General features: G+C 30.8%; 1 protein-coding gene across 4 annotated transcripts in view; it reads right to left on the bottom strand.

The window, feature by feature from the left end:
* Positions 1-27,500, bottom strand: part of LOC118441322 (uncharacterized) — a 92,577-nt gene that overhangs the window by 36,013 nt on the left and 29,064 nt on the right. Inside the window, exons 1-2 of one of the 4 annotated variants that reach the window (XM_085660361.1) lie at positions 11,545-11,666; positions 10,994-11,336 (exon numbers count right to left, since the gene is read on the bottom strand). The exons of 2 other annotated variants lie outside the window; for them this stretch is intronic. The gene's annotated coding sequence lies outside the window, so the exon portion shown is untranslated. Of the gene's footprint in view, positions 1-10,993; positions 11,667-27,500 lie in introns of those variants that run through there. One more of the 4 variants, XM_085660360.1, reaches the window with a different exon arrangement.

Genomic DNA, 27,500 nt, shown 5'->3' with positions numbered 1-27,500 from the left:
AGTACACAAATATTTGGAGCATATATATATATATATATATATATATATATATATATATATAAAAGTAAAAATGAAATATTATATAAAAGATTAATAGTAAAATATTCCTTTGTATTATATCGAAGGCATAGCTTTCGCGAACATACCACCATCATCAGACCATCACCATCAGACCATCACCATTACCATTACCATTACCATCACCATCACTACCACCACCAGCTGAAATCCGATAGTACCATCTGTCGTATTACATACTCTACGCACCGGTTCTCGAAAGTTTCTCTTCACGAGAGAGAGAGAGAGAGAGAGAGAGAGAGAGAAAGAAAAAGAGAGAGGGGAGAGAGAGAGAGAGAGGGAGAGAAAGAGAGAGACTTTCGATCCTCCTCCGGATTTAGCTGCAGGTGCGCCAGAAGAAGTTACAACCGCTCGTAAACGTTCCCCACGTGCAAATCCTTTTCGTCGAGTGAATTTCAAAGAGAACGCATAGCTTTCTTACGGTTTATCTCTCTCTCTCTCTCTCTCTCTCTCTCTCTCTCTCTCTCTCCCCTCCTTCTCTCTCTTTCATTTGCATTCACAATCGATTTTTCGAGCGACATTCTCTCTCTCTTTCTCTCTCTCTCTCTCATTTGCATTCACAGTCGTTTTTCTCTTTTTTTTTTTTTTGGAACGACAATTCTCTCTTTCTCTTTTCATATTTTTACATAATATCTCGATAAGAATTTTGCATTAATCAAGATCGTAAAGTCGAGGTAAGACAGCAGGTGAGATCACGTAATCTACTCTCATTGAAATCACGCTTCGAAAAGAATTATGCGAATCGATTATTTTATCGGATAATTTCGGATACACCGATTTTTCGCATGATTTATCTTGCGCAGATGTTACGAATTATAAATACACGGCACAGGTACAAGCGTATCGAATTGTATATATATATATATATATATATATATATACACTCATGATATAATCATATTTAAAAAGAAAAAAAAAACAAAACTCTTGTAGATAAAAAATCTACAAAATAAATTAGCTTAAAATGTCTGGGATAAGTCTAATTAATTAATTTTTAAAAATCACTTGGTAATTTTTGATTCACCGATATATATATATATATATATATATATATATATATTTATAACATGCTACAGTAGAACTCTTCGCGAACTTCTTGAATTTAGAAATAAATAGAGATAATATAATAACATTATATATGTACAACGTTGTAATACAACATATATATAAATATTATTATTATTATTATATATTCTTTTCAATACAGACAAAATATTTAGGCGAATCTAATAACTTATATCAATTAAGAAAATCTTATAACGAAAATATTATAAGTCTTATATGAGAATGAAAATAACAATAGGAAAGATAAAATATGAAAATAGGATTTCTACATTCAACAAACCGCATTGTTAATTAACCGACATATGTGTACATTTTACGTAGGATCGCAATGTGATTCCGTTAAAATGACGTATGGGTTAGTTAACGGTATAGATATATTTTCTTAGAAAATTGCTTCAGAATATTTACTTATTTCTCTCTCATACATGAAGAAGAAGAAGAAGAAGAAGAAGAAGAAGAAGAAGAAGAAGAAGAAGAAGAAGAAGATTCATTGTTCGAGAAAGATAAACGGTAAAAAATTGACGTTTCGTTTTTGGCGCGTTTTTTAAACCACGCGTCTCTCTCTCTCTCTCACGTACGTTTAACTAGTCGACAATGTTAGAACTACTCCATGACTAATGTGTTCCTAGACCGACATTCTCTTTTCAAAGAGAAACATACAAAGAGAACACACATTCTCTCATTGTAATAGAGTGAGTGAAATATCGATTCGAACTACTGTTACACAGAGTGACTTTTGTGAAGTGAACGATTATTCTTGATTTTCTATTCTTTCTTTCCCTCCCCCACTTGTCCATCACCCCATTTCCCCTCTTTTGTAACTCATGAAATAGTTTATGAGATAATTCATATAACGAAACGAGCGTATGAGTATATTTATATTTGAGATTGAATTTGAAAGTCAATATATACATTTTTTTCCTTTTTCTTTTCTCTTTTTTCTTTTTTTTCTTTTTTTAACTAATTAATTCACAACAATTTTTTCAATTTGAACATATGATATCGAAGCATGTAACTGCATATTTTTACAATTAAACGTTCAAATGTTTACGATTAAATATATATTATTGAAGTAAAATTAAAAAAAGAAAAAGAAAAAGAAAAAAAAAGACTTTTACGAGTATGAATTATTAAGAAAATGTAACGAAAAAATAAACTATCAATCATGATGAGTTTTTCGGGATAAAAATTCTTACATCTTTCTTTTTTTTTTTTTTTTTTTTTTTTTTTTTTTTTTTTTTTTAACGTGCTGAGAACTTAATCGTATTTCCGAGAGGAAGATATTAGTCACTACGTACATATACATATACATATACATATATACATGTGTATATAATGTTGGCTGTCGACACGTGTGTTCTCTCGATCACGTTTTTATTCGACACGTCATTAACATAGCATACATGTATGTAAATACACGCAATCCTACAATAATCCTACAATAAATGCTTCATTGATAAATCCAAGACGATTCAATGAAAGAATTTATCTCTGTAAACAATGTAATTTCTTATGTCATCTATTTTTAATAAAATGTATCGTACTTATTTCTCAGTTTGACGAAATCTTTTTTTTTTTTATAATAATCAAAATAATAATAATTAATAACAACAACAACAACAACAACAACAACAACAACAACAACAATAATCAGCATAGACTTTTTTTCTATGTAACGATTGTTAGCAAAATATTCAATTCTATAAAATTCAAATTTGTTTTCGTATTAGAGGAAAAAAAAAAACTTTATACTACATACAATTATACAACATGTATATATAAATAAATTCAATCTTTTTTTTTTTAATTATATGAAACGTTAATTAATTTTATAAAAAAAAAAGAAAAAAAAAAAAAAAGAGAAAAAAAAAGAAAAAAAAATACAGATACACATATACTACAATTCACGTTGAAATATAGACGATTCAAATTATTTTTACATATTAATTGGAATAAATTTTCTACGATGTACGATAGATAGAATAACATTGGATCTATGATAGAAACAGAATGAAATATTATAGAGATCTTTGAAATATTATATATTAATCCCTCTATAAAGACTTGGAACTACAACTTTATAGTGTACACACACACACACACACACACACACACACACACACACACATTACCGAATATAACGGAGTTATACACGGTAATTGTCAGCGACGTTTCCTCGTTAGTATCAGCCGGTACTTGCATTATCGTTATGCATATGCATACACACGCGTACAAACTAACACAGGGATGTATTACTGGTTCTCACGACATAAGAAAGAAGAAGAAAAAGAAGAAGAACTCTCTTTGCGTGACTCTGACACCAGTCTCAACACTGTTATAAAGCTTTTAATAAACGTTCGACGACGACGATGACGACGATGACGACGATGACGACGATGACGACGACGTCGACGTCGACGAAAAGAACGTTCCGGTGAACTCTGAATGTACTTATTAATCCATTCAGAGGATCTAACAAAAAGAAATCTTTCCTCTGGTCTCTTTTAGCTTCGTTCATAGAGACACAGTCAACAGTTCTTTGTCAATGACGGAGTATAAAATGTTTAGGTAAGTGATTAGTCAGCTGGGAAGTAGAATTATTATCGTTTCTATTTGCCGCTTATATGAATGGAATTATTTTCTTTATTATCTAGTTTCTTTTTCTTTTCTCTCTCGCTTTTCTTCTCTTTTCTCTATCTTTCTCTCTCTCTCTCTCTCTCTTTTTTACGTTAGCTCTAATAAGAACATTAGATCAACTTTGATTGTGTCGTTGATAAATATAAATAAGTATCTTTCTTTTTTCTTTTTATTCCTTTTTATTATCTCTTCTTTTTTTCTTCTCTTTTCTCTTTCTCTCTCACTCGCTCTTTTTTGTCTTCTTTTTTTTTAATTATTTCCGCAATAATTAAAAATCTTGATTATAATTCCAATTTGACGTACCGTTCTATTAATGATTATGAACTCAATGGAGTATTATAATTTCGATCTCATCGATAATTAAAAATATTTATTGTAACATACTTTTTTTTAATTGTTATTATTTTTTTGTAATAATTAAAACAATTATTAATCAATTTTTCACTTCTGTATTACATCAATCAAAAAAGTAAACATATATATATATATACATTTCAAGACTCGTAATAAAACTCGTCAGGTTTCGTATAAATTTAATAAGATTTCAAAGCAATAACACACACATACACACACGTGGATAGATACATGCTTCTTTACGAAACGATTAATGACTATTTCTTTTCTTCCCACGAGCTTAAAATGACTTTTTTTTTTTTTTTTTACTTGGACATCTAAACGAGCTTCCTCGTGCTTAGGCCTACGGAAGGAGTTATTTTTTATCGCTCAACACATTGCAGCGAAAAAGAAGAAGAAGTAGAAGAAGTAGAAGAAGAAGAAGTAGAAGATGAAGAAAAAGGAGAAGGGACTGGGCTTGAACAGACCATATGCGTGCTCCAAGAGGAACACGATGGAATAACATAAACATTTGTCGAAACCCTTCCTGATGCTTAATATAGAAACACCGGAGGTAGTAGGTGGACGTGATACAACACATATACATACGCATACACATACACAGACATAAAGATTCGAATAGATTTCCTCCTTTCATTAATTTATATAAAATATATATACACACAATATATATATACATATATGTTTTTTAATCAGTGCAAATATTTTCAACAAATTTTTAATGAAATTGTAATTATAATAATAATAATAGAAATAAAAGGAAATGAAAAAAAGAACTATGCGAAGAAATAAAAAAATTAAGTCAAACAAAATTTAATCGGATATCAATCACCTATAAAAAAGAAAAAAAAAGAAAAAAAAAAGGAAGAGCAAAATAATAATATAAAAGTAAAACTAAAGACAAATATATATAATAATTGATGAGTTTTATCAAGTGACGACAATAAAAAGTTTTCTCTTTTTCGAGATGCTATTTATTCGATAAGTACTTTTAAATATTTAGTCAAATATTATATAATGAATGCGATCGTTATTTATAATGAAATATGAATACGTAATATAAACGATCAATAAAAGCAATTGATCAATACAAATAATAATCCAGGCATCTCTAATTTCATTACACCAACCAAAGAAGAAAACAAAAAGAATATATATATATATATATATATATATATATATATATATATATTGATTAATATATTACTTTATAAAATAATTATTGTCAATTAATTAAAATATTGATTGATGAAATAAATAGAATTGTCCTTTGTTCCATTTATCCTAAATTCTTCATAAGATAATAATCGTTTTAACGTCAACATATATACATATATACATACATACATACATACATACATACATACATACATACATAGATATATATTCTCTTTTTAAATGAAGTATCAGTTAGAATTTCAAAATGTCAGGAAAATGAGGGGTTAACGGAATAGAAACACCCCAACCCTGAGTGCGTTCGATGGCCTGTATACGAACGACGCGTGTCTCGCATGCGCGAGCAGATGCGGATTGAAGCGCACGTGCGCTCGCGCTTCGACGAAGTCGAGACGGGAAAATCGTCGTACGGGAAACGAAGCAGAGAGAGAGAGAGAGATGCAGAGAGAAAGAGAGAGAGCGGGGGATGAACAAAACATATAACGTACAACGTATGGAACGCTATAAGGGATTATTCCTGGCTATGTAGTGGCGCATGCACCCTTCAAGCTCGTGTAAACACGAAGCTTGCCGTTGAAAGAGGAAAAGAAGACGAAGAGAGGAGAAGAGAGGAGAGTAGAGTAGAGGAAAGGAGAGGAGAGGAGAGGAAAGGAAACAAGAGGAGAGAAAAGGAAAGGAATGGTGAAGTGAGGAAAAGGGAAAGGAGAGAAGAAGTTTGAATTAAAGACTCGAGTAAACGATGAACGAAAAAGGAAAGCTTCTTTCGAGACGATAATAAGAGAAAAAGAGAAAGAGTAAGAATGAATGAGAGAGAAAAATAATATAAGGGAAAAGAAGAGAGATGAAAAAGTGAATGAGTATATATAATAGAAAGAGAAATAATGTATTTATATAACAGAGAGGGGGATGAATCAAATAATAACAATATTCAGATGTTAACCCTTTGCACTTATGACATCATTATTTTCAATTTAAAATAACACCACCGGTTTAGTTAAATATAATATATATATATATATATATCATTAAATTAGGATAATAAATGGAATAATATTGAATCCATAATAACTATAATAACACTGTTAAACATTTATCAATCTTTCATTTTTATTATCATCATTATCAAATTTTTGTCCCCTCCTCATATATTTAATAAGGTAATAAATTAAATAAATGACGAACGTCGACGTCTTTTCTTACAATTCTTTTCTTCTTTATTCTCCTTCCTTCCTTCCTTTCTTTCATGATATGATTCAATAAAGTTCCAAGATCAGTCATACTCGTTAGAAACTATTTCGAGAAAAACGATCGTTGAATCTGCGAAATCGTCCAAGAATGGACCTATAAGGTATGGAGATTATGACGTCAAAAAGAGGAGTAGTAGCATCTATATCTCTCGTGCGTCTTCGTTCGTCGAAAGAAAGGAAGGTTCTCAAAGCGTTGGTAAACGTCGAGAGAAAGGCAGATGTGGGTAAGTTAACGACCCGTTATCGCGCGAGCGCCGAGGCTGCGTCGAGGCTGAAACTGGTTGCTTGCGATCGCGACCATACAAGAGAGACGGAGACAGAAACCGAAAGAGAGAGGAGAGAGAGAGAGAGGAGAGAGAGTGCAAAAGAAGAGAAAAAGAGAGAAGAAGAGAGGAGAGGAAAAGAGAGGAGAAAAGATGAGAGGAAAGAGAGGAGAGGGAGGAGAAAAGGCACCACGCACTTTAAGCGAGACGAAGAGGGCCGAGGGGAGACGAATCGCGAATCGTTGAGAGGAGAGGCCCGATCGACCGAGCGCGAGACACTCGGCACTCCTCTCTCTCTCCCTCCCTCTCCCCCTTCCCCCCCCTCTCTCTCGACGTTCTCCCGCAGGTGCAAGCAAAATCGAACGGCTGGCGCGGAGGCTGCGCGCTTACGCGTTTACCTGGACCACGCCGATGCCCGAATTTATGCGTTTAAATTAGCCACTATGGCGATACGATTTTTCACCTGCTCATGCGGTATCAAGAAAGAATAAAAGAAAAAAAAAAAAAAAAAAAAAAAAAAAGAAAAGAAAAAAGAAAGAAAGAAAGAAAGAAAGAAAGAAAGAATGGGAAGGTGGAACGAGTTTGGCGAAAACTTTTTTTTTTTTTTTTTAATCCTCCATATAATGTCACTTAACTTCGAAGACATAAGATATGTATATACAGATATTTGTATCTTTCTTTTTGTTTTTTTTTTCTCTTAAAAGAAGAGATTGGACTGGTATTGGGGCCTACTTTATCTTATTTCTTATTCGTCAAAAAATTTCTTTTCAATGCACGATATAACCATAGTTTTCCTTATCATAGCTTTCGTATTATATACGTATTATATTATATATATATATATATATATATATATATATATATATATGTATATATTTACTTTTCTTTTTATTTATTTTAACACGAAAATAAATGACGTCACAGAAGATTAACGATAATCTTATCGATTTATTATCTTCTTTTTATTTTTTGTTTTTGTTTTCTTGGATTGTCGAGAGAGAAAGAGAGAAAGAGAGAAAGAGAGAAAGAGAAAGAGAAAGAGAGAGAGAGAGAGAGAGAGAGAGAGAGAGAGAGGAAATCTCAATGTAACAGGAAATTTGAAATGATTTATTTTATTTTTTTTAACAAAATAGAATTGTATGATGTGATTTCAGAATTTCCTCCCTTTCTTTCGTATCTCTCTCTCTCTCTCTGTCTTTTTTATTTTTTCTTAACAATTTCTTTCCGTCACAATTGCGAGGAAATAAAAAAACAGATCGAGAATGTCGATTATCTCTATCCTAACGATTCAAAGCATAGACCATTTTCAAAGAACGGTGATTACCGCGTCGTAGGGAAGTTTATGGAGGTAATCTAATCGTAGATTGTTTTACTGCATACACACTGAAATATATGTGTTCAACGTTTAAATCGTATCGACGAAAGCGTAAAAAAAAAAAGAAAAAATGTTTTTTTTCCTAGAATATTTCTAGAAATCCCACTCTCCTATTGTAAGACAATGGAAAGTTTTCTCTAAACGAAGTAGATAGAAATCTTTCAGAATGGAAAAGATATATATATATATATATATATATATATATATATAGAGAGAGAGAGAGAGAGAGAGAGGGGGGAAGAGAGAGAAAGAGGGGAGGTATGTATACGTATTCAAGTGTTGTTTCAAAACGATTTAAAGCTGAAGGAAAAAATTTTTTCAACGTAAATGTCAATTCTCAATTGAAAAGTTAGGAGAAAAAAAGGACAAAAAGTATATATATATATATATATATATATATATATATATATATATATATATATATATATATAAAGCAAAAAAAAAAGTATAGAAAAAAAGAGGATAAAAATATTTTCGAATTATTAGAGAAGAAAAAAAATTGTGAACGTTGGTCGATCGTTTGGTTGGTTGGTTGGTTAGTTGTTCTGACCAAGCAAAGGAATTTTCATCGAGCAGAGAAGGCTTTCTCCTCGCTTGAACACAACAATTGCTTCCGTAGAAGTCTTGACCAAACGTTTTTAAATGCACGGCAGGTAGAGAAGACTGCTATGCAAAATCGGAACAAATAAGAAATAAAAGGAAAGAGAGAGAAAGAGAGAGAGAGAGAGAGAGAGAGAGAGAGAGAGAGAGAGAGAGAGAGAGAGAGAGAGAGAGAGAGAAAGAGAAAGAGAGAGAGAGAGAGAGAGAAACGGTAAGATAGGTAGGTAGGTAGGTAGGTTGGTAGATAGGTTGGTAGGTTGGTAGGTAGAAGGCTGAGTAGGGTGGGTAGGTAGGTAGGTAGTCAAGCAGAAGGTTAGCAAGCTTGCTGTAGCCATGCTATGAGCTCTCGTTCAACTAACCGAACCTTCTACCGCTTCTTCTTCTTCTTCTTTTTCTTTTTTTTAATTTTTTTGCCCCTCTTTAGAATGGTACAGAACGAAAGCACAAAGATAGTTTGCATATTTCAAACCCTGGATTTATAATCTTTACCTTGGTAACAACCCTCCATCATATCAAACTATAAAAAATGGTTTGTGTTATTTTTCGTTATACGTTTTCATTCATCTCTTTGGATTGAATTAATACATCATCTTCGTATCGAGCATCTAATTAATCTTTTATAATTATTTTCACTTTTTAATGAATCGTATTATAATATTCGTAGGACAAATTGAGTATAGCGTCGTATTTTTTTTTTTTTTTTTTTTTTTTTTTTTTTTTTTTTAACGTAAAAGAAAGAATTACGCAAAGAATACGCAAGAATAACGCAAAAGAAAAGGGAACAAAGAAGAGAAAGAAAAACAAATAGATTTTTTCTTTCTTTCCTTTTTTGCTATTTTGTTTTCTCTTTTCTTTTTTTCTAATGAAATAATCGATTGTAATTTTATCGATGGAATTTTTTTTTAATATTTACGATCGAAAGGGAAATATTATTTAATTTATTTTATTTATATCGTTTTTCATTTCTCATGATCACAATGCGAGATAATATTCCGCAAACTTTAATTCTCTTTTCCTTTTCCCTATCGACCAGTTTAAAAAGAACAAAAAAAGGAAAAAAAAAAAAAAGAAGAAAAAAGAAATAAAAGAAAGACTGATCGATTTAAAAGTGATCGAACGAATCCCGTTTCGGTTCCTTTTTCATGAGACCGAACGACGGTTGAGGTCCAGGGAACGTGGTGGTTGAACCATATACCATAAAAGGAAAAAGAAAGAAAGAGGGAAAGAGAGAGAGCGAGAGAGAAAGAGAGAAAGAGAGAGAGAGAAAGAGAGAGAGAGAGAAAGAGAGAGAGAGAGAAAGAGAGAGAGAGAGAAAGAGAGAGAGAGAGAAAGAGAGAGAGAGAGAGAGAGAGAGAAAGAGAGAAAGACAGAGAGAGAAAGAGAGAAAGACAGAGAGAGAGAGAGAGAGAGAGAGAGAGAGAGAGAGAGAGAGAGAGAGAGAGAAAGAGAGAAAGACAGAGAGAGAAAGAGAGAAAGACAGAGAGAGAGAGGCAGAAATCAAGATGGCGTAACCGACTTGCACCCTAACGAGCATATTTCGAAGGATAAATTTCGACCAATGAGAAAACGTTCGTACTTATCTCGTTCGAAAGAAAATCAATCTCGATGAAGGAGTTAAAAAAAATTATAAAAAAAAAAATAAATAAATAAATAAATAAGTAAATAAATAAAAATAAAAAATGAAAAAAGAGAAGAGGAAAGGAAAGAAGAAAGAGAAGAGGAAAGGAAAGAAAAAAAAGAGGAAGAAAAAAGAAAAGAGATAAAGGAGAGAAAGACGGAGAGAGAAAGAGAGAGAAGGTGAATCGTTTTTAGACGATTAGAAAAAGAGAAGAGAAAGAAGGGTAAGCTCCGGAGCTCGATGAAAAAGCTCGCGGTCCCGCGCGCAGTCCGCTATATCGATCGCTGCGCTACCCATTTTCAAAATGGCGCGAGGTGCACCGACTTGCTCGTCGAGATCGCTGAACTTTAAAATTTTTATTCGAAAAAAAGGTAAGAAAGAAAAAAAACACACACACACACAAAAACCCATTCCTAAGACGAGTACATTATCACTCCTAAGGAAGAAACAAGGAAAAAAATTAAAAAGTAAAAAAGAAAAAACTAGGAATGTAAGCCGAACAATTTTTCTGACGAAACATCTCAAACCAAACTCAATTTCTTTCTTATTTTTTTTTCTTTTTTTTTTTTTTTTTACTTACCTCGAAAATCGTTGATCGTACTTAAAACGACTTCTCCCAAATTTGAAGGTCCTTAAAAAGACTTAAGAATCTTCGAAGGAAGAGAACGATTTATTTTTTCTTTTCTTTTCTTTCCTTTCCTCTCCTCCAAAAAAACGAACGCTGTACACTGAATCAGCACGAACTCCAAAGTTATTTTGTGGTTAATTTTTTTTGTTTTGTTTTCACTACGACGTGAACGTCGCAAAAATGAAATTGTAACGTATCGATGATCGAAACGACGACGACAACGACGACGACGACGACGACGATGATGATAATGATGATGAAGTAGAAGAAGACACGGGGCGTCGACTTTTCGTTACTAAAACTCGACGATATTATTTCCCACAATAATTATATATCTATATACATATATATATATACATATATATATATATATGCAATTATGTATGTATGCAAGTATGTGTATATATATATATATTCTTATATACGTATAACTTTATGCGTGTAAATTATTAATATACAAAGAAAGTTAAAAAAAGAAATCGTAAACGTGTGCGAATTCTCACGGTATGAGAAAAAAACTTGGCCTTCTTAGCGGGAGCGCGTTCGCGAACTCATCCACTCTGCTCGGTAACGCGCGACCGACTACCGAGGTGGACTAGTGAAAAGGCCGCTGAAGATTGGTGGGGATAGAGAGGAGTAAAGGAGTGGGGATAGAGAGGAGTAAAGTAGTGGGGATATTGGAGATAAAAAGAGAGGGGAAAGGGAAGGAGCGGCCGGCGTCCCTAGGTCTGTTCGTCTAGCGAACTCGACGGTGCGGTGTGATGTGGAATGGTGCGGTGCGGTGCGGTGCGGTACGGCGCTGTGCGGTGCGTTGCATGTACGTCGCTCGTTCACTTACTGCACTTTCGTATTTCGTTTCGTGTCACCGTACTATTACCTTTTATCTATTTATCTCTGTTTTCGTTTCTCCTCGCATTTTATTTTACATTTTCATTTTTCCTCGCGTTTCTTTTCTTTTTTTAACTTTCTGCAAAACTTTTTACGAAGAGAAGTGTTTCGTCTTTTTCCTTTTAATTTGTTCTTTTTTTTCTTTCTTTACTTTAGTCTCCTCAATAAATCTTGCACACGTTTTAATTGATGAAATATATTCAGATCATTTTTTTATTTTACATAGATCGATTTGTTTAATACTCTCATTCTCATTTTCTCTTTCTCTTTTTCTCTCTCTCTCTCTCTCTCTCTCTCTTTGTTATAAGTGAAAAAGAAGGATAAAAAAGTTGTCGAGAGACACATATGCGTCGCTCCACGGATGGAGAAAGAATGAGGTATCTGCGAGGGCGAGAGCGAGGGATAGAGAGCGCGGGGAGGAAGAGAGACGCCTCTCAGGGCCGTATACTTCGAGTACGGTGTGTCACTAATAACCTCATTATTATTTTCCTTCGTATTTTCCTTTTTTCGTTTTATTATTATCAATTTCTTCGATGATGTTTTTACTAATATTCCATCGTAAGAAACTAGCAACGCTTAATCTTTAATATATTTTCTTCGAACAGGACGAAGGGAAACGATGAGAATTCAATCTTTTTAACTAATGAGTATTATTATTATTATTATTTTTTTTTTTTTTTTTTTTTTTTTTTAATGAACAAAAATGATCTTTTTTTTATTTAACATAATTAGAGTTAACAAAAAATTTAAATTGTCATTGTTTCGTAATCTCTTATTTATTTGCAAAAAGAAATATTGTCGATGGAATGTTGGAGGGTTACTTAAAAAGTCCAAAAAAAAGAAGCGAAAAGAGAGAGAGAGAGAGAAAGAGAGAAAGAGAGAGAGAAAGAGAAAGTAAAAGGGACGAAGAATAGAGAAAGAGAGATGAGACACCATAGTATAGAAATTCGAAGCGTGCGAGGTGTTACCTAACTTCGGTGCATTCCTCTCGTTCGCGGTCGCGGTCGGTTCTCTCGCATTAGTCACTACACATCGGAGCGGGCAAAGGCGAAAGGAGAGATTGTCTCCTCGTCTTGGTTCGTTCGTATCCTTCGAAGTATATAACCTTCGATAACTTCCGGTGTGAAAAATACATTACAACGTGTCTATACGAAATATTAGTATATATATATATATTTTTTTTTTCTCTCCTTTTAAATCTAATAAATAATAATTTTCATTACTAATTTTCATAATGTCCCTTGAATTTTTCTTTTTTTTGCAAATACATCTTACAGAATGCACGTGTACGTACATATACAATTTTTTTTTTTTTTTTTTTTTTTTTTTTTTTTTTTTTTTTTTTTTTTATATATATATATATATAAATATTTCTGTACTTGTTTCGTCCGCTTCATCTTACAAATATTATTCATAAAATTGTTCGAACTGAGAAGGAGGGATCAGATAAAAAGAAAGAAAAAGAAAAAAAGAAAAGAAAAAAAAAATTGTGTTTATTATCGTTACTATTATTTCGTCTCTTCTAAATTTTATACATGCGTCAAATTTTTAAATTTCGTCAAAATGTCACACTATTTTTTAACTGTATTATTTTAGCTTACTTTTTATTTTCCTTAAGAAAAGAAAAAGAAAAAGAAAATAAATATATATATATATATATACGCATTATAAGATTATATATATATATATATATTTTCTTATTCATAGTATAGAAAAGCCACGAACAATAAAACTGTATACAGATTGAAAAACATTGGCATTCTCAAATCAAATCCACTCTATTCTCATATATATCCATTTATAGTAAAATAAGTTCAGGTGTACTCGATGTATAGATCGTAATCCATGCTCGGTATTATATATCGATAGACATCAAAGTAGAAGTTATAAGAAGACTATAATACAGGCATCGTATATATCGGTAAGAACTTTATCTTTCGATAGAGAGAAAGAGAAAGAGAAAAAGAGAGAAAGAGAGAGTGCATTCGTGGTAGCCAACGCATCGTTTGAAAATTCATATTGCAACAAACATATCGATTCCATTGAATGATAGTCTTTGTAATCGAATTAAAGAATGAAATCAACGAATATTTATATCTCTAGATATCAACTCTCTCATCTGACTGACATATATATATATACATATATATACATATATATATATATATGTATATTTATATGTATGTATATTCATGTATACGCACATACGATGTTATACACGAATAAAAGAATTTCGAATGTGTAATCCATTTGGAATTTATAAGCCCTATCGCGAACAATATTATCTTGTTTTGAATTGGATCACTTTCGCAGATTTGTCATACGTACCGGAAATGAATCTATCTGTTTGTGCACTCCGTGCTCGTGAGTGCATTTTAAGTTCATTTTCTTTCGATAGGGAAGATATGGTTGGGAAAAGGGTGGGAGGGGGGGGGTGGAGAAAGAGAGAGGTGAGGAATGAGAAAAGAGAAGATCGATCATTTATAAGAAATGATCGATAACGATATCGTATTTGTTATGTCGATTAATTACACGTCATAATTTTGTAATCAATTAAACAAATAATAATTAAATATTATAAAAGAAAAGTGATATAATATTGAATTGATTTGTAAAGAATTATTTTCAATGTTTAATATATTATATAATATATTATATAAGATATTAAAATCAATGATATATAGTTATTGGATTGATCAATAAGTAATATTTCAATTTTTGTTTATCTATATTTAAATATAATAACAATTGTGTATCTAAATAAACGACATTGATATAAACGACAATATTATAATATTTTGATTGGCCTCATGTAATAGTATGAGTAAATGAATAATCTCAAAATTTTCACGAGAAAATATTAATATTTATTTAGATAAAATAAATGAAAATTCTAGTGACATAATTTATGTATCAGTTTGCTCTCATATTATTATTACATAAAATGGAATAAAAAAGAAGAGAAAAAAAAAAAAGAAAATGTTAGAAAAAACATAATTACGATAAATCTTAGGAAGAAATCATATCGGCATCCCGTTTCACATTTCGAACAACATAATTAAAATAGAAAATAATACCGACCTTTTAATCCAGATCATATATATCGTCTATAATTTCAAATAGAAAACGAAGATTCTCTTTTCTTTTTGAATTAGATGGAAAAATGAGTAACAATGAGTTAATGAACATGTAGAAAATATAACTAGTATTATAATAGACAGGGCAGATTCTCTTATACGGCACGTTCATTACCGGAAACGGAAGCTCCACCTTAGTCATTGGAAACGAAGTATGCTTGTGCACCGATGTAGTATATATTGGGAATCTATAATCGTATATATACACATACACATATATATACATACATATGTATATATATATATATATATATATATATATATATATATATAAAACATCGTAAATTTTTAGATCTTTTGTTCTCCAATTAATCCATTAGATCGTTCAAGCAACAAATATATATATATATATATATATATTTTTTTTTTAAGAAAAAAAGAAAAGAAATAAATAAAAACATATTTTTTTTTTAAAGAGAAAGAAAAAAAATCGTTCGATTTTTCCCGACAAAAATAAACGACTCGTAATGTTACTTAGATGTAATATGTATATAAGAGATGTCGAACAGGAAGATGTCGGCCATCTTTCTTTTCCGGTCTTTAAATTTTGGCCGTCGTGTACCCTATGAGAGAAACGAAAGCCCACGGAACTTCAAAGCAGTAATAACGTCCAATATCGTATTATCCGTTCGCCGGTTCCGGTCAGGCTTATAAAATGTACGACGACGAATTATATGGTAGATATAAGAGAGAAAAAGAAAGATATATATATATATATATATATATATATATATATATATATATATATATATATATTGACAGAGAGAGAGAGAGAGAGAAAGAGACCGGCAACGACGTACGAGAGCCGCCATTTTAATATGTTTAAACTTGCTACTTCCGAATAAAAGTTCATCAGTAGGAAGGCACAAACATACAACTATAAACCCTCTCGCATCCGTCGGAACTGTGGACGGCTGGCGCCCGAAATTATTTTCGTTGACGAGAGAGGGCAAAAGGATGTTCTATGGTTCTCTCTCTTTTTCTCTCTTTCTCTTTCTCTCTCTCCTTCTCTCTCTCTCTCTCTCTCTCTCTCTCTCTCTCTCTCTCTCTCTCTCTCTCTCTCTCTCTCTCTCTCTCCATCAAATATATGATAGTACACTTTTTGAATGTTCGCATACATTCACGCTCGTTGCACTCAATGCATCCGACTTACGGAGCATAGGAAACTGCGAATCCACTTTACCGTGAATTTTCGCTAACCTATGTGCTAATTTATATATTTATTTGTTTACTTTTTCGAAAAAAGAAAAAAAAAAGAAAGAAGAAAGAAGGTTTTTGTTTTTTGTTGTTGTAGGTCGATACTAGATAACAGAGTTTTAGAACGAGATAATAGAGAGCTTAACGCTCTCGTTTAATTTATAATTATTATTATTATTATCATTATTATTATTATTGTTGTTTTTTTCTTCTAAAAATATATCACGTTTCACGTATAATTTAATATAATATAATTATATTGATATAATTTATACTATATGCACGTTAGTTGTATGACTTACATATGGATTTACATTATTTTACATATATATAATTAATACTGTAATTTTTTTTTATATTCAACAAATATTAATTTTCGAGTAAGATTAGATCTTATAAAAAAAAAAAAAAAAAAAAAAAGAAAAAAAAAAAAAGAAAAAAGAAGAAGAAGAGATAATACTTTTAAAGGAGAAAGACATATCGTATTTTATTTACAATAGAGGATTAAGATATAACTAACTCTTGATATTTTTATCAAAGGAAATGAAAAAAAAAAAAAGAAAAGGAAAAAAAAAAGAATTTTTAAGAAACGAACAATGAGGTCGATCAATACGATCTTAAAATCTTTAAACGAACAGAAGAAAACTATTATTTTAAAAGCGAACGTCTAAGAGTTCGTAAAACTTTCCTTATTTTAAGGTACTTTCTAACTATATAATATTTACGATTTCTAAAATACGAAACAAATAATGATGTCTCTCTACGGTGCGGAATTATATACGATCTTACGCGATATAGATTAAAATTGTTCGTGAACTTGTTCATTTTTTTTCCTTCTTTTAATAGTTCATTAGAACGAACGACGATTCTTATATTTTTATATAAGAAAACAGATTAACGGCAAAATAAGATAAACATAAAAGTTCTACTGTTCTATTGATTTCTGGAAAAAAAATTTAAATAATAATAAATTATAATCTAAATAAATAAAATATATCGTATGAATCATATAACATAATCGAAAAAATTAATTGCTAAATCATTATCAATAAAAAAAAATAATATAAAAAAAAAAGAATAATATTAAAAAATAAATAACTCGCTAATTTTACTAAAAAAAGAAGAAATAAGTAAATAAATAAAAAAAAAAAAAAAAGAAAAAAAAAAAAGAATTAAAAAATAATGACGTGCACGTAAGAACGAAAAATGATTAAAAATTAATTTAATAATTAACAATTAATCTTCATCTAGCCGTTGATGCAACTCGCAATTAATTTTTATTAATTAATTTTCACACGAACTTTTCTTTTCTTTTCTTACTTTTTTTTTCTTCTTCTTCTTCTTCTTCTTCTTTCTTTAAAAATTACGATAATTTCGAAATAACCACGTGACGTATAGTTATTAACGGGAGATTCATTCGAAAGTGCAAGGAGAAACGATTAGTCTTGTGCAACGAGCATCCAAACGAAATTCTTTGCGCTTCTCTTTCATGCGAGGCACGTGCGTGAGTCGCGATGGAACGTGAGAAACGAAGAAGAAGAGAATACGAATACGACGAAGAAGGAAAAGAATAAAACGTACGATGATCTAGCACCGATTTCTTTGATCTCCCTTTCTTTCTCTCTCTCTCTCTCTCTTTCTCTCTTTCTCTTTTATATATTCTCCCCTTTTTTTTATTTCTTTTCCTTTTTCCTCCTTCTTCTTTTTCCCTTTACGTTTCTATCACACGTGGATCGATGTTATTGAACTTAAGAATGATAATGATCGACACAATATATATATATATATATATATATATCGATCGTTATTTATTGTAAATGGACATTGATCGGTTAAAAATATCACTAACTAGAATCGATGGATCAAATTTATCGAAGAAGACTCGTCGGATCGATCGATCGATCCGATCGATCTTGTCGCTTCTTCGTACTCGTATTATCTATTACTTTGACATACTTCATCGATAGATTGCGAATGAAAAAAATTAAATAAACAAATCCGTTCGAAATATTCAACAAAATCATTGTTTTGTATGAATAAATAAATTAGATTATTAGATAATGAGAATAGCCTTGGGGAAGTTATAAATAATGTTCCTCTGGAATGTGAGACAATTAAACAATACTGCGAAGATCATTTCAATTAAAAAAAATTAATAACGTAAATGGTACGACGTGTTTAACGAACAGAAAATCATATATATATATATATATATATATATATATATATATATATATAACAAAATGTATGAATAAATAAGAGAGAGAGAGAGAGAGAGAGAGAGAGAGAGAAGAGAGAAGAGAGAAAGGAAAAAATCACATATAAATCATGCACCTTTCAACTTGAATAATTAGGCATGATTCATAAAGATAAATTAAATAAAGAATAAAAAGTAAAAAAATTAAAAGAGCTAATTAACTGATTAAATAAATGAATAAATAAATAAATATATCGTAGGATGTATTTAAACGACATAATTAAAAAATGCTTATGAATTAAATTAGAAGCTAAGAATGAAATCGAGGAAGGAATAAATCATGTTCATGGCCTCGTAGAACATTAAATTCATTCATAAGAAAGAAAAAGTTCTCTCGTGTGCTAGACGAAAGAACGTGATCATCGTCGAAGTCCCTAGTGTCGCGACAGGGTGTCCCTATGAAAAACGATGAGTTTGTAAGTCGACTCACGTACTTTTATTTGCTTCGTTGCGAGTGACGAAGATGGTTGTAAACGGAAGGTTGGGAGGGAGGAAGGAAGGAAGGGAAGGAGGGAGAAAGGAAGGGTTGGAGGGAGGGACGCAGGAGGAAATCGATGAAAGAAATTACTTTCGCATCGAACTAGATACGTTCGTGGAAGGTACACATGCCGTTAGACATCTAACGGATTGTTAGATGACTCTTTTTCTCTCTCTCTCTTTCTCTTTCTCCTCCCCCCCCCCTCTCTCTCTCTCTCACACTGTCAATAAGATGTATAGAAATATTTCTTTTTTATTTTTTGAATTATTCGACATATCAATCGATATAAAAGTCTTTTAAAAAAAATATATATATAAAATTACTTGCCATCTTCTTAACAAATAATAAGAAGAAAGAAAAGAAAGAAAAAAAAAATAAACTAAAATAAAATAAAGAGAAAGAATAAAAAGCAAATAATTAATATATAATATTGAGATCAAATGTACAATGTCATTTTTTGACCTCGAATTCAAATTTACTTTGACAATGTTCTGGAAAAAAAAAAAAAAAGAAAAAAAAAGGAAAAAACAACGAAGAAAACTAAATAAATAAATAAAAAGTAGTTTCAAATACAAAAATGTGTTCCCTCGTCATTTTTTTTTTCTTTTTTTTTTTTCTTTTTTTTTTTTTACCGAGGAAATAAAACGAATAAATAAATGTACAAATAAATGAATAAAAAATTTAAACTTGTTCGTCGTATTATTGATGAGAAGAAAGAAAGAAAAAAGAAAAAAATAAATAAATAAATAAAAAAAGGAAGAAAAGAAAAGAAAAAAGAATGTTTAAGAATCGAGAGTCTTATTTCTATTAAATATTCAAACGATTTGATTCTCGATTATCAAACGAGACTCCAATTTCGATTCGGTCTTGCTTCTAAATGATGCTTTGAAATCGGCATGATTCACTTCGTCGGAGTTACAAGTGACATTGAATGCTTCGAGAAATTACGTTTTGTCAGCTCGTTTAGCCTACTCTTTGCGTCGTCTTCGTCGTCATCGTCGTCGTCGTCGTCGTCGTCGTTGTCGTCGTCGTTGTCGTCGTCGTTGTCGTCGTCGTAGTTGGTACAAGATTACACGGGCATACGATTAATGGCAGCTTGAAGCTTACGTGCCAGTCGGAACAATAGAAAAGATGTCGTATAGTCTGATTCGTATTTCGATGCGCGTCGTCTTCTAACTCTTTACAATAGTACACCGCATCGGTATGGAGAAAAAAAAAAAAAAAAAAAAAAAAAACAAATAAAAGAAAAAGAAAAAAAAAAATAAAGAAAAACGGAAGTGACGATTATCGCTTTTACTTAACAGGAAAACAAAAACAATTTTTTTTTTTTTTTATTCTTTGAATATCAATCAGAATGGAATAGAGCAGACAGTATTATTAATTTGATTTGATGTTTTATATTTATATTTATATTTATTTATCTCTTCATTGTTACTTTTACAAACGAAACGTTTTCATACAATTTTTCTTATTACTTTCATTGATAATAACTTCTTTCATTTTCTTTTTGTTTTTCTTTCTTTTTTTGTTCTGTTTAAAATTTTTCCTTTTCCTTTTTCTTTTTTTTCTTTCTTTCTTTTTTTTCTTTTTTTTTTTTGTCAGATATTTTACTTTATTTTTCTTCTTCATTTCTTTCATCAATTAATTCATTTCATCATTTAATTTCTATTTACACAGTTTCATCTTTTTGTTAATTTTTATTAAAAAATACTTCATATTTATATATATATATATATATAAATTTTTCTCACTTATTTAATTATTTATTATTATTATTATTTTTATACAATTGAATTTTTTTATACAAACATAAAAAATAACGATGAAAAACATGTTTGTCAATTGAGCATAAAATTATTCTAAAGTAGAAACTTTAAAGAGAACGGGAGAGAAATTTTCGAATAAATCTAATAGTATATCCCTATCGATAACAACAAAAAGTGCTTTCAAGATTAATGATTGAACGATGAGAAATGTGTGATAGAAGGGAGATGGGTGGAGGAGTAGAAGGTTAAAAAAGAAGAAGAAAAAGAAAGAAAAAAAAAGAGAGAGAGAGAGAGAAGAGAAGAGAAAAAAATCTGTTCGTTGAAGCACGAAAATAGCTTTTTAAATGGTTGTTTCCTCGACTCGTGTTCGAACGATTTCCCTCTGCTCCTCGAATCGTGACTATCTTATGATCATCTCTTAATCGCCACATCATAATCGAGCTTGATACTAATTATCCTCTCTTCGTGTATATATCGACTTGTCCAAGGAAGAAAAAGATAAAGAAGAAGAAGAAGAAGAAGAAGATGAAGAAGAAGATGAAGAAGAAGAAGAAGAAGAAGATGAAGAAGAAGATGAAGAAGAAGAAGAAGAGAGAAAAGAAAGAGGAAGAGGAAGAAAAGAAACAGGAAGAGGAAGGTGGAGAAGATGAAGAAGAAGGAAGGAGAAAGTTTCATCCTGACGTGAATTTACTATGAGGAGTATTCGATTCATGCTTTTCTCTTGAGTTCTGAAGGTAATAAAAAAGGAAGATACTCGAGAAGACTCATCGAAGGGTTTACTTTATCCTTCGGGACCTTTCAAAAAGCAATAAACGACACGACCATACGAAAACATTCAAGGAATAACCCCGCTTTATGTATATATATATATAGTTGTGTATGTGTGTGTGTTGTATTGATATGACTCCGTGAGAGAACTCACTATTTAAATACTTTGATATTTTTCTCGCTTTCTTTCTTAAATATACTTATTTTGCTTTAGATATTCTATTGTATTTCACATGGGAAAAGATATGTGTGTGTGTGTGTGTGTGTATGTGTATGTGTAAATGATGATATCGGTAATAATACTAAAATTTTCATAGAAAAATAAGATATGAATCATATTCTTTGGAATTAATATCGACATATAAAAGATGTAGAAACAAAATATAATCGAATAGAAGATTATGGTTCTAATATAATTAGGAATTATCATATCGCATTAAAATATTTTTGGAAAGTCCAAATTTCATTGGATTCCAAATGTAATCTATTTTTGTTTTTTTTTTTTGGTTATCTATGTTCGGAAATAAATCTATCATACACTTGTACTAAGTCCAGTCCACATATATATATATATATATATATATATATATATATATATATATAGACATTAAATAATAATTAGTAAGCAAGTATTTCTTCTTATGTATTTCTTGTATAAGATATCTAAAAAAAAAAATATTTCTTTTGTAACTAGAAAGTAAACAGTTAAAGTATTGTTAATTTCTACGAATATCGTGCCTATTATAATTAAAGAGAAAACCATCTTATCTTTATAATATATATATATATATATATATATATATATATATATATATATATGGTTTTCTAAATAAAATAACAAAACAAAAATAAAACGAACATTGAACATACTTAATCTATCAATGTAATTAAAATCTTTCGTTGGATAATAAGAAGGAAAAAAGAAAAAAAAAAACAAAACAGAAAAAAAAACAAAAGAGAAAAAAAAAAAGAAAACAAAAAGAGAATATAAAAGATAAAGAAAAAAAAAATAAAAGAGAAAAGAGAAATGTTTCAATCAAAAATCTTTCTTCGTTTCCCCCATTGAAACCATTTTCATCATGGTTTAGCCAGGCCATGATTCGTGGTGAATTGCAACGTTGTCCAAAGTGTTACCGACGGTTACCGCTTTCGTATTGATTTCATGTCGGATGATTCATGGGGTTCGTCCTCTATCTATCTATCTATCTCTCTTTCTCTCTCTCTCTCTCTCTCTCTCTCTCTACCCTTGTTGGCCACCCCCACAATATTCTAAGCGTGCGCGACCAACCCCCATGTCTCGAAGCTTATCCCTGTGTGGCATGAAGAAAGGGACATTGCTAGAAGGGAGACAACGTTCTGTTCAAGATAGAGAGAAATAGCAAGGACGATGGGGGCGATCGTGCCATCCATATAATCATAATCGACTATGGCTGACTCATTAAATTCGTTTGTGGACTTTTGGGAATTATCCCTACTCCCACCCCCACCCCCCCCCTGAATTACTCTTATTCTTTAATATTCGATAATAACTGTTATACAAAATTAAAATGTAATTTCATCTTGTAGAAATAATTTCGTTTAATTTTTTTCCTTTTCCTTTTTCATAACCAACGAAATTTCAATTCATTAAACAAACAGACAAATAAACAAATAATTCAATTTGATTCGTTGATAAAGAAATGTGAATGAATGAATGAACAAATAAATCGTATGAACGCGTGCTTTCTCATTTCTTTGTCTGTTTTTTTTTTTTTTTTTTTTTTTTTTTTTGTTAAGAAAATATTAAATTACGTAAATTTACATTGATCACTGTAAAAATTTTAAAATCAAAATCAATAAAATTCGATATTATTTTTTCCGATTAATTTGGTTTAATTATACGAGTAAAAAAAAAAATAAAAAAAAAATAAAAAATAAAAAAAAATAAAAAAATAAAAAAATAAAAAAAATAAAAAGAAGAAAACAACAAAGAAAACGAAAAGGAGAAAGTCTGTCGAAAGGGAAAAAAAGTAATTTTGCGCAAATCTTTGAAGAAACAAAAGATATAAAAATTGTACGATTAATCTTACGAGGTAAGATTTCTCTCCCATTTCCTTTTGAATCCATGAAAAATAGGAAAAAAAAAAAACCTCTTATGGGCAATAAAGAGAAAGAATCGTAGTAGGATTCTTTCTTTGCGAAGAAGACGGGAAAATCTATTTTTACAATCCCGCGTGAGGTTGAAGTCGTTAACTCGCACGTTAACCCCTCGATGTGTTTCTTTCTCTATCTCTCTCCTCCTCCTCCTCCTCCTCCTTCCCTCCCTCCCTCCCTCCCTCCTCCGCGCCCTCTCACTCTCTTTCTGTGTCTCTTTCTTTCCTTTCTCAACTTTTCTCTGCGTATATCAGAAATAGCGAACAAAGGTGTGGTCTTGGGGTGTCATGAATTTTTAACTCGGCCCTGAATGTCCATTATAACCAAAGAATTTTTCGACAATATGTTAGATATTTTTCCAATATTATTATTATTATCATTATTATTATTATTATTATTATTATTATTATTTATTATTATTATTATTATTATTATTATTTCTTTTTATCCAAATATCGTGAATTTTTTCGATCATTTCGATTCATATCGTAAATTTTTTTCAATTTAAAAAAGATCTTTATAAATGTATGAATGTAAGATTACCTTCAATATTTTACATATTTCAATGTATGACGTAATAGTATGATTCAGAAAAAAATTTTACGAATATTATATTCAATTACTATTTTTTCTTATTTCATATATATCGTTACATTTCTTTTTTTCTTTTTATACCTCCGTGCCCCGTTCCCCACCCTGCTCCACCCATCGTCGTATTACGTATTCAAAAGATAGATTATATGTATGATTAAGTTTTGTCATTATTTTTTTTTTTTTTTGTTACATATGACGTCACAACATAGTTTACGAATTCGAATGATATTTTACCGAGTAAGAACGTTACGTGTCAATTATTATAACGTCAAAAGAGAGAGATGTTTTATCGTAAATTTGTTACGTTCGAACATGTGGGTTTGTTTTCCCTTTTTTTTTTCTTTTCTTTTCCTTTTTTTTTTTTCAAAGGAAATGTTTAAAAAAAAATTATTTGAAAGATCAGTAGAGAATAGTTATATAGGTGTATAATAGTCGATTAGATCTTGCGTAAAACTTGTTTTGCCTATCGAATAGAAACTTGGCTTCGATTTTTGCGACTCCACCCTCCGCGTTCTCCCGAGATATCTTTGGGTTCTCCTGCACGATACAAAGGTATAAATAACGCCATCGAGTAATGTACACACTCCCTTTCCCTCTCCCTCTCTCTTTCTCACTCTATCTCTATCCTCTTATTCGTGTCCTTGCCCGTATATTCTATGTAGGAGAATCGTGTTCGTGTGCACGCGCAAATCTACCAAGATAGGTCTCTTTTACACGAAGTTGATTGTCCGGCCTTGAATGTACGACCAGATGTGCCATCGTTGGCATAGTAAGTCTACCTGCTTGCTTGCTTGCTTTTTTTTTTTTTTTTTTTTTTTTTTTTTTTTTTTTTTTTTTTTTTTTTATGTACATGTACGTGTATATGCCTCTATAACAGTCTATTAATTTTTGCTTTGTCCAAATCCAATATTTTTATACTATTCATTTATTTTTTTACATTGCGAGATTCATTAATTTTTTTAAGCAATAAGAGTTTTGTGTAATGGGTGGGTGACGTAGCAGTTTTTTTTTTTTTTAAATTGTAAAACTACAAGCTTAGAAATTCTCGAGAAAGAACAATTGATTTTTAAAATCACTTAAAAACTTCTGTCTTTTCTCTCCCTTCCCCTCATCATCCTGCCTTAGGGGTCCATCCCTTTGATACACCCTTTGGTACATCCTATATAATATATTTACATTACTTTTGTAATACGAGGAGCAACTTAAATTGACATAAATGCAAGTTCGTAAGTATCGCGAAATAAAACTGGATTATTATTACGACGAACTTTGAAAAAATATATTTTGATTTCTTCTTGTTCTTTTTTCCCTTGCTCAATTTTTTCTCGTGCAAATTTCACTCGAGTACATTCCTCTCATATACTTGTAAAATAATAAAAGTTGGATTTTTAATGAAGCACGCTATCTCGAAATTTATATGGAAACGTAAGTTTTTTATTACTATTATTATTATTATTATTATTATTATTATTATTATTATTATTAATTAATTAATTTACTTATTTATTTATTTTTATTATATCCTAATATCCTCCTAAATGATCGAACATATTAATGAACACGCGTTTTAAATGTCTTCCTTCACTCTCTTCGCCATATTGAAGAAGCTCGGCTTTAATTTTCCGGCCAACTTAGAATAAGAATATACTAGTGATAAGGGACACGTTTATATAGGTAAATTTATCGTAAAGATTCTATCCCGTCGAAAAGATTTATGGCTCGTATCGATATAATTTATCGAGTTATTCGAAAACAGAGTCTTCTTCGTAGTTAACGAGATCATAAGAATTTATGTTCCTTTAAAAACGTTCATTGCATGATATTTCGCCGATTATCCATGATATTGAAAAGTTGCTGTGCATTTTAAAACGACGAGCGAAAGAAAAAGAAAAAGAAAAAGAAAAAAGAAAGAAAGAAAGAAAGAAAAAAAAAACGAAACCTTAGTCGTCAAATGCCAGCCTCAAATTGTACCTTATCAATTTATATTTACCGTATATGACTTAAACTAAAAGATTAATACAAATTTTTCACGATAAATAATGTCAGAGATAAATGGGAGATATAAAAATAAAGAAAAGAACAAGAAAAAGAGAGAGAGAGAGAGAGAGAGAGAAAAAACAAGATTTTTTTCCCTTACACATATTCCATTAATATCAAACTACTTTTCAATTAAATTGAATGACTTTTAATGGACTTATATAATTAGATTAAATTGCATGAATATAATCGTTGAAATAAAAAATACATAGATACGATATAATAAAAGGCTCACGTGAAAGAATACTCGTCTATACGAGTTTTCTCCTTTTCCCCACCCTCACTCCCTCCCTCCCTCGCCCCTGCTACTCCTCCTCCCCCACCCGCGTCGCCTTTACCTTTTAATAGAGAACTTTCGTAATTAATTTCATTAAGGTAGTCGCGCGTTGATTTAGGTAGTATTACAAAATTGGTACGAGTACTCTTGAGTTCGACTCGAGACTTAACGATTGACTCAACGTTGACTCTTTCGACGTTCTTTCTATTCTAAAAGTTAACTTCTAAAAGAAAAACGCGATTTATTTAACTGGTAAACGTTTTATTGTAAATAAAACTCAATCAAGTTACTGACGATAAAATATCAAATATTAAATTTCGTTCTGGAGAAAAAGAAAGAAAAAGATAAATAAATAAATAGATAAAAGAAAGAAAGAAAGAAAAAAAGAAGATAAAGTAAAGAAAAATAGAGAGAGAGAGCAAGAGTAAAATAAAATGAAAATAAATACGTGATCGATTGGATCGATCGATCGAAATCCTTCGTTTCGTTTTGATATCCCAGTTCCGTCGATCTCTGGCTTCGGTATAACATTACAGAAAGGTGGACAGCGTGACGATGTGAAAAAGCAAACAAAGCCGCAGACCCACGTGCTCTCGACCCTCTTCTCCCCCCCAATTATTACCTTACGTGTTTAATTTAACAATGAAAATCGCTTCCGCTTCCATTCATCTTCTCTCTCTCCCTCCCTCTCTCTCTCTCTCTCTCCGTTGCTTGTTCACCTTTACGATAATATAAAACTCCACACCCTGTACTTATTACACTCGTTAAGAATAACTTCAGTTATGTAATAACAAAATTTGAAACAAATGTACAATAGAAATATACATATAATAGATATGTGTGTATGTGTGTGTGTGCGCGCGCGCGTGTATTTGTGTAATTTAAAGATCGTGAAATATACATAGATAATTATTGTCTTCTTTGTAC

Source organism: Vespa mandarinia, chromosome 11 (assembly GCF_050613455.1).
Source record: "Vespa mandarinia isolate Hongniang chromosome 11, ASM5061345v1, whole genome shotgun sequence".
NCBI lineage: Eukaryota > Metazoa > Arthropoda > Insecta > Hymenoptera > Vespidae > Vespa > Vespa mandarinia.
The sequence above is the reverse complement of the archived record's forward strand: the minus strand, read 5'-3'. Positions and strand labels throughout refer to the sequence as shown.